General features: G+C 43.9%; 1 non-coding gene across 1 annotated transcript; it reads right to left on the bottom strand.

Moving 5' to 3' along the window:
- Positions 1–331: 331 nt before the first annotated feature.
- Positions 332–465, bottom strand: LOC130038447 (small nucleolar RNA SNORA72). The gene has a single exon (XR_008794685.1). It is a non-coding gene; the product is annotated as a small nucleolar RNA SNORA72 (small nucleolar RNA).
- Between the last annotated feature and the right edge of the window lie 7,456 nt (positions 466–7,921).

The raw sequence follows: 7,921 nt of genomic DNA, 5'->3' as shown, positions 1-7,921 counted from the left end.
ATCCTGATGCCATATAGAAGAAAGCATACACCATTTTCCCGGTTATGATGCATATGACAAGGGATGTAGCTCAATGGTAGAGAGACTGCTTTGAACGCTTGAGGGCAAGAATTTGAACCTTTGCATTGCCCCATATCCCCAACTCTCATCGCTAACAGAAGCATATTTATGTGAGCATTATAACCAAGTGACCAATTCCTGTACATAGCAGCAGCCACAATAACAGAAGAAGGGGAGAGAAAATTTACAAAGTGAACCAATCAAAATTTTATCTCACCCTCCCGAGCCTGAAAATTCATAGGTTCAAATCAATTCACAGATTCTGACTTTCCTTTTTTATCTTTATTTATCACTAGATCTAGATGAGTAAAGAACTAGATCTGGCTACACATTCATGGTCTTATTATAGTGAATGTTTAGCCTATTCTGATTATTACAAAATAAGAACTTTGAGAATATTCAGAGAAGGACCTGTTTTTCTTCATTTTGAGGTACAAGGTATTCTCTTGTTATAATACAGCAGGAAAAAACCCTCAGTTCTCAGTGCTTGCAAGTCAGTTTCACCTTTAGTTAAGTACAAAGAGAAAATTGAAGAGAAAGGGCTATTTTTCCTCTGTTTCAGACCAAACACCACGAGTATACCTAGAGGGCCTTCTTCATCTCCTCCAGTGGTATCCTTGTAGCCCTGTGGTTCCACTCTCATGTTGGAGTCAGTTACAGACTACAGCAGCATGTCACCACTCACAAGCACAGAACTAGAGAGAGAAGTAAAATACTAGTGGATGAAAAACATACTTTACAGATGGTCTAGTTCTTTGAGAGACACTGAAATTTCCAGTGAACACCTCTCCCATCTAAGGGATAATGTATGTCTGAACTGTAGAGGTTCATTTGGGCTTGAAAACATGTGAAGAATTTGTCACAATTCTTTCTCAGACAATGCTGATCCCTCTTCTCTGTCTAGAACTATTTTATAAATATGGTTATATATTTCACTTTTGCTTTGGTTTTGCAGTTCCATTTTGAGTATGGAGAGGTTATGTGAACTCAAATAAATAAATAAACTCAAATAAATATTATGTGAACTCAAAATGGAGAGGTTCACATAATATTTACCTGGTATTTCTAAGACTCCTCAAAAATTTTCTGACTGTGTTTTTGTTCTCTTGACTTAATGATTCTCATGCTCCAAGTCAAATTATGTTGCCTTTATTTTCATCTTGGTGACCAATCAATCCAGTGCCTTCTCTCCATAATTTTCTGTTGAGCCCAGAACTAGTATGGTGAGCTTGTATGTGGTAAATATGGCACAGTCTAGGAATTTGAAGCCCTTGGTTCCATTGCTAGCTCTGACTCTTCCTACTGGGATGATTTGGGGCCAGTTACTTAAGATTTCCGACCTTCATTTTCCTTTTCTAGAAAATTCAGATCAGAGTTGTCCTTAATTTACAGCGGTTAAGACTGAGTTAAAATAGATAAAGAATTAAAGTGGGTTTTTTGAACTAAAGAACATTATTAAGATATCACTCCATGAGAGAGAACAAAAGGGAATGCCCTGCCACAGCGACAGGGTGGGATGGAGGGATGGGGGTGGGAGGGATACTGGGATCCGTGGTGGTGGGAAATGGGCACTGGTGGAGGGATAGGTATTTGATCATTGTATAACTGAAACCCAAGCACAAAAATTTGTAAGTCTACAAGTGTACTTCATGGTGTTTCACTAATAAAAATTTAAAAAAATATCACTCCATGGCATGAAAGATAGTACAGTGGATAGAGTGCATGCCTTGCATGCAGCCAATTCAGTTTTTATCCATGCCACCACATATTGTGACCCAAGACCACCAAGAGTAAATCCTGAGCTTAAAGCCAGGAGTAGACACTGAGCACTGCCAGATGTGGAATCCTTCCCAATGATATCATTCCCATATAAAAGGTTTTTCATTACTAACTAAAGGAAGCATCAGATCTCTACTCCTTGTTCACACCATAATGGACATGTTTTATTTGCTGTGCATAGTTTCTGAGTCAACTTAGATTTCTTTGCACACAATTGGTGGTTTACCACAATCCTGTTATTATAGACAGGGATGATTATCATAAAGACTCAAAATTATTCAATTAGCACATTCTCATCAAGGTATGCATATATTGTTTAGTTGACCAAAGTTGATCTATCTCATCCTAAGAGGTCTTGTAGAAATAAAGAGAAAGTAATTTTGGTTGCCAGAAAAAGGGAAACTAGAATAATCTCTCCCATGTGTGAGTGGGATATAAAGAAACATAGAAGGGGATCACAAAAGTCCAAAGACAGCAGCAGTACATGAGAAATGATCAACAGAGCTAAACTTACCACGATCAGGGGTCAAGCATGGAAGAGACAAATTTGGTGGAGGTTGTGATACTGGAATATTTTACGCATGAAACCCTGTCATTAACAGTATTGTTAATCACAATGCCGCTATTTTTTTAATTTTTAAAATTTTTTATTTTAAGGGGGTATGGTACCACCAGCAGGTCAACCTGTACCTGTAAGGTGAGTGCATCAGCAGCCTGATGGCATCTTCAGACTTCCAGATACCCCAAAATTGCTGCTGTGCTTTTGGCCAGACCCCAAAAACTTGGGGCACAGTTTACCAAGAAAGTAAACGGCCAAAATTTAGGTATGTGGGAGATACACCCACAAACCACCTTCGGCTCAGCTATATAATCAGAGGCATGACCTCTCTGGTTCCTGATCAAGATGCTTAATGGCCATGATCCTCGAGACTCAGAAACAAATCACGAAACCCAGTGGCTTTTGGCAGAAATGCATCCTGACCCCACAGTAGATTACTGTTGCCGGGCCACCCCAGGGGGGAAAGGATGTTGTCATTCTGCCTGCGCCACCTTGGCAGCTCAGTGGCCCTCATCCTCCAGAAGACATTGGACAGTCAAGCTTGGACCCGCAGTAACGAAACTTGTTGGGCCTCACCGGATGGGGGTGGAGCCGGTTCTGTCCTCCCCGTCCCAAAGAGACCCCAAGTCATCGCCCAAGAACGGCCTCTCTGGCTCCTGATCAAGCTGCTTAACGGCCATGATCCCAGAGACTCAGAAATAAGTCTCGAAACCCAGCGGCTTTTGGTAGAAATGCGCCCAGACACCGCAGTAGGTTACTGTCGCTGGGCCACCCCAGGGGGGAAAGGGTGTCGTCCCTCCGCCTGCTTCCCCCTGGTGGTTCGGTGGCCGTCATCCTCCAGAGGCCATTGGACAGTCAGGTTTGGGTCCGCAGTGATGAGACATTTTGGGCTTCACGGGATGGGGGTGGAGCCAGTCCTGTCCTCCCCACCACGAGACCCCAAGTCATCACCCACAAATGGCCTCTCTGGCTCCTGTTCAAGCTGCTTAACGACCATGATCCCAGAGATTCACTCAGAAACAAATCTTGAAACTCAGTGGTTTTTGGCAGAAATGCATCCGGACCCCGCAGTAGGTTACTGTCGCTGGGCCAACTCAGGGGGGAAAGGGTGCTGTCTCTCTGCCTGCTCCCCCTTGGTGGCTTGGTGGCTGCCATCCTCCAGAGTCCATTGGACAGTCAGGCTTGGGACTGCGGTGACAAAACTTGTTGGGGCTCACGAGATGGGGGTGGAGCCAGTCCTGTCCTCCCCACCCCTACGAGACCCCAAGTCATCACCCACGAACGGCGTCTCTGGCTCCTGATCAAGCTGCTTAATGGCCATGATCCCAGAGACTCAGAAACAAATCTCAAAACCCAGCGGCTTTTGGAGAAATGCATCCGGACCCCGCAGTAGGTTACTGTCGCCAGGCCACCCCAGGGGGGAAAAGGTGTCGTTCCTCCACCTGCTTCCCCCTGGCAGCTCAGTGGCCGTCATCTTCCAGAGGCCATTGGACAGTCAGGTTTGGGCCCGCAGTGACGAGACATTTTGGGCCTCACAGGATGGGAGTGGAACCAGTCCTGTCCTCCCCACCCCAACGAGACCCCAAGTAATCAGCCACGAACGACCTTTCTGGCTCCTGATCAAGCTGCTTAACGGCCATGATCCCAGAGACTCAGGAGCAAATCTCCGAACCCAGCAGGTTTTGGAAAAAATCCCTCCAGATTTAAGTGTTAAAATTTCGGAATTTCAAAATCACGCGGCCACTACTGCAGCCATGCAACATCATATGTTATTCATAACCAGCAATATAAAACAAATTGTCTACTGTTGCCTTTTCAGCAGATCTGAGTGTTGGGGTAAAATCTCAAATAATAATGGTGGGTCTGGTGTCAAAATATTGAATGTGATCAAAGTAGAGAGAGAGTAATGTGGAAATAATCTGTCCCACAGGTAGGGGGAGGGTGTGGGATGGGGGTATACTGGGGTTGTTGGGGGTGGAGAATGGGCACTGGTGAAGGTACGGGTGTTTCATTGTATGACCGATACTTAGACCCGAAAGCTTTGTAACTGCTCTCACGGTGATCCAATAAATAAAATTATAAAAAATGAAAAAAAATTATTTTATAAGGTGGTTCACAATATTTGATTACAGTTAATATTCAAACACCAATCCCACCACCATTGCACCTTCCAACCACCAAATTTGGGGTGTTTCCATCCCAAGCCCCATTCCCTGTCCCAAGGCACAACCGATATATATTTTGTATTGTCTTATGGAAAACCGCTGAAATGCTACAAAGAAAAGTATCCATAGGGGATACAGTGTGAAGAATGCTCTATTTTGACAGGGGCCATTAAGACATTTTTTAGAATATCACTAACATTTTGTTAAAGGTTGAGCGATGTGAGCTTTCATATATTTTTCTAAAACTATGTATATATGCATATAATTATATATATTTCCCTCTATCATTTATTGCTTACTATTTGAACCCCATCAAATGTGGTGTGGTACTTATGGAGAATGGGTAGAGAGTGTCTTATGATGAGTCGCGCAGCTACATTAGCGGCCCAGGAATATGATCATTTATATGAGACTCAGCTGGAGCATGTGGGGAGCAGCCTTGAGCATGGTTGAACTCGGGTCCTGGAGTTTTTAGGCTGACAGGGCTAGGTCCCTTGGGGTGGGGAGGCCTCTCAGCTGGCCCCCTCTGGGGTACCCCAAGTGAAACAGTCTGGTGTGGAGTCCAGTGGCATGGCTATGGCAGGCGTCATGTTGCTCCCTTGTGAAAAAGCCTTGTGATCTGGATGGTGGCCAATGAGGACATTATCTGGCACCAGCAGGAGGTGGCTTATGGACATGACCCTTGGGTCACCAGAGACTGGGGGGGAAGGTGGGAAATGGGCAGAGGATCTCCAATCCTGGTCCCGTTGAGCCCAGAGTTCAAAGTCACAAAGTTCCACATTACCTGGGTTTAATCAGACTTCACTCATGCGTGAGGCTCGGCCCAAGAATGTGGGAAACGGCCTTGAGTGTGGCGGCTTGGGTAGCCACTTGCTCCCACAATCCAAAATCACCACCATTCCCACAGCTGCACTCCACTGTCTCAGGGTGAACCTCACTGAGATACTAACCTGTTGAAGATTTGTATGTGTGGGTTTTGTGACTGAAATCTCCAGGCTTTCTGGAGTTGGGGTGGGCTATCTCCCCCCACTTCCCTATACTCCTAGAAGCACTGGCAGTCACCCCCATGAACCAACTTCAGCAAAACAATGGAAGCTTTTCTACTGGACTTGCTTCAGAGACTCAGAAATAAATCTCTAAAGAAATCATAATCCGCAATTAATCTTGGCCCCGTGAAAGGTTTAACTGACCTTTCAGCCAGGGTAAATTGGAGGGGGGGGTTTAACCTGTTGCCGATCCAAGCAGAGTCCCTGGCAGCCACTTGCTTCCACAATCCAAAACTGGAACTATAAAAAATTGCAACCATGTCCCCAGCCAGGCCCCACTGTCTCAGGATAAACCTCACTGAGATATAATCTGCTAAAAATTTGGGTATGCAGGTTTTGTGACTGAAATCTCCAGGATTTCTCATGGTTGGAATGGGCTAACTCCCTCCATATCTTTGTGTTTCCAGAAGCCTTGGCAGTCATGTTCACATCCCAAAGTTACCACCGAGTTTTAAAAAGCTACTCCAGTCTTACTTTCCCAATAAAAATACTGAACACAGGGGCTGGAGCGATAGCACAGCAGGTAGGGCGTTTGCCTTGCACACGGCCGACCCGGGTTCAAATCCCAGCATCCCATATGGTACTCCGAGCACCGCCAGGAGAAACTCCTGAGTGCATGAGCCAGGAATAACCCCTGTGCGTTGCCGGGTGTGACCCAAAAAGCAAAAACAAAAGTAATAAAGTCTTTCATTCTTATAAAAAAATACTGAACACCCTGAACAAACACAATCATCTTTTCATACCTGTATTGAAAATTATAATGCACAAAAGGAGAGAGAGAAGGCGGAATAGTACCTAGCATAGAGGCAGGCTGGGGGAAGGTTGTTGAGGGATAGTGGGAGGGAAACAGGGGACATTGGTGGTGGGAAATTACGCTGGTAGAATGATGGGTGTTGGAACATTGTATGACTGAAACCCAATCATAAACAGCTTTATAATGATCTATGTCATGGATATTCAATAAAAATTAAACAAAAACCTTTAGCTTATAAGATATATATAACAATTTACTTATCCAAAAAGGAGTTTTCCTCTTCCATAAAAAAACCTGAGAAAGGTATACTCTTATTCTAATTATAAATCCAGTAGTTAAACCACTTGACATTTCTTTAAACAACATTTTTAAAAATTGTTTTGTGTTTTCTTTTCAGATTATTTTGAAACTTTATTGTCATTCTTTTCTCCCCCTTCTCAGTGTTGTTGGTGTTGCTTGAATCTGGGTTTTGTTTGTTTGTTTTTGGTTGTTGTGGTTGTTTCTATGTCCAGGTGTTGAACATATGCCTGCTCATGATGTAAACACATTTTTAGCTGTGGTGTTCACCAGGGATTTCACATAAGGTTGAAGTGTTTGCACATTGGGCTGAGGTGCTCATCAAGACTTGCATTCTGGTAGTTGCAGTGTTCTTACACATGCTCTCTAGGGCAAGCACTCTTTTTTTTTTATTTTATTTTTTTTCTTTATTTTATTTTATTTTTTTTTCTTTTTTTATTAGTGAAAAACCATGAGGTACAGTTATAGGCTTACAAATTTTGTGCTTGGGTTTCAGTTATACATTGATCAAGTGCCCATCCCTCCACCAGTGCCCGTCATCCATCCCCACGGGTCCCAGCATCCCCCCCACCCCTCATCCCCCCTCCCATCCTGCCTCTGTGGCAGGGCATTCCCCCTTGTTCTCTCTCTCTTCTTTTGGGTACTGTGTTTTGCAAGAGAGGCTTTTAGTGGCAATCATGTTTGGTCTATCGGCTACTTTTAGCATGCTTCTCCCACCCTGGGAGGGCCCTCACAACACCCTTCATTTGGTACTCTCTTCTCTATCTGAGCTTCCTTTTCACCTAGAGCCTGTGGCTGGCCTTCTTTCATGGAGCAAAATTCCTGGTACTAATCTCAGCCATTCCTGGGTGTTAATCTCCCTTTTTGTTGCTTTATGTTCCCCAGATGAATGCAATCTTTCTGTGTCTATCCCGCTCTTTCTGACTCATTTCGCTTAACATGATACTTTCCATGTAGTACCACTTGTATGTAAATTTCATAACTTCATCTTTTCTAACAGCTACATAGTACTCGGGCAAGCACTCTTAGTTCAAGTAGACAAGTTACAGCTGTGGTGCTCTCTGTCGGTCAGTGCAGTACTATTACAAGTGATTTCCAAGGGTATCAAATCCTGGTGATAGCACTCACACCTTATTTTATTTGCTATGCTAAGTGGTGTTGCACCCTATCTGTGATTCTTACACACACTTGGCTGAAGTATAGTTGGAAATTGTAGGTTTTGTCAGAAATCACAGACAGCAGAATTGCCAGGTTCAAACAA

Source organism: Sorex fumeus, unplaced genomic scaffold (assembly GCF_029834395.1).
Source record: "Sorex fumeus unplaced genomic scaffold, SorFum_2.1 ptg000075l, whole genome shotgun sequence".
Lineage (NCBI taxonomy): Eukaryota > Metazoa > Chordata > Mammalia > Eulipotyphla > Soricidae > Sorex > Sorex fumeus.
The sequence above is the reverse complement of the archived record's forward strand: the minus strand, read 5'-3'. Positions and strand labels throughout refer to the sequence as shown.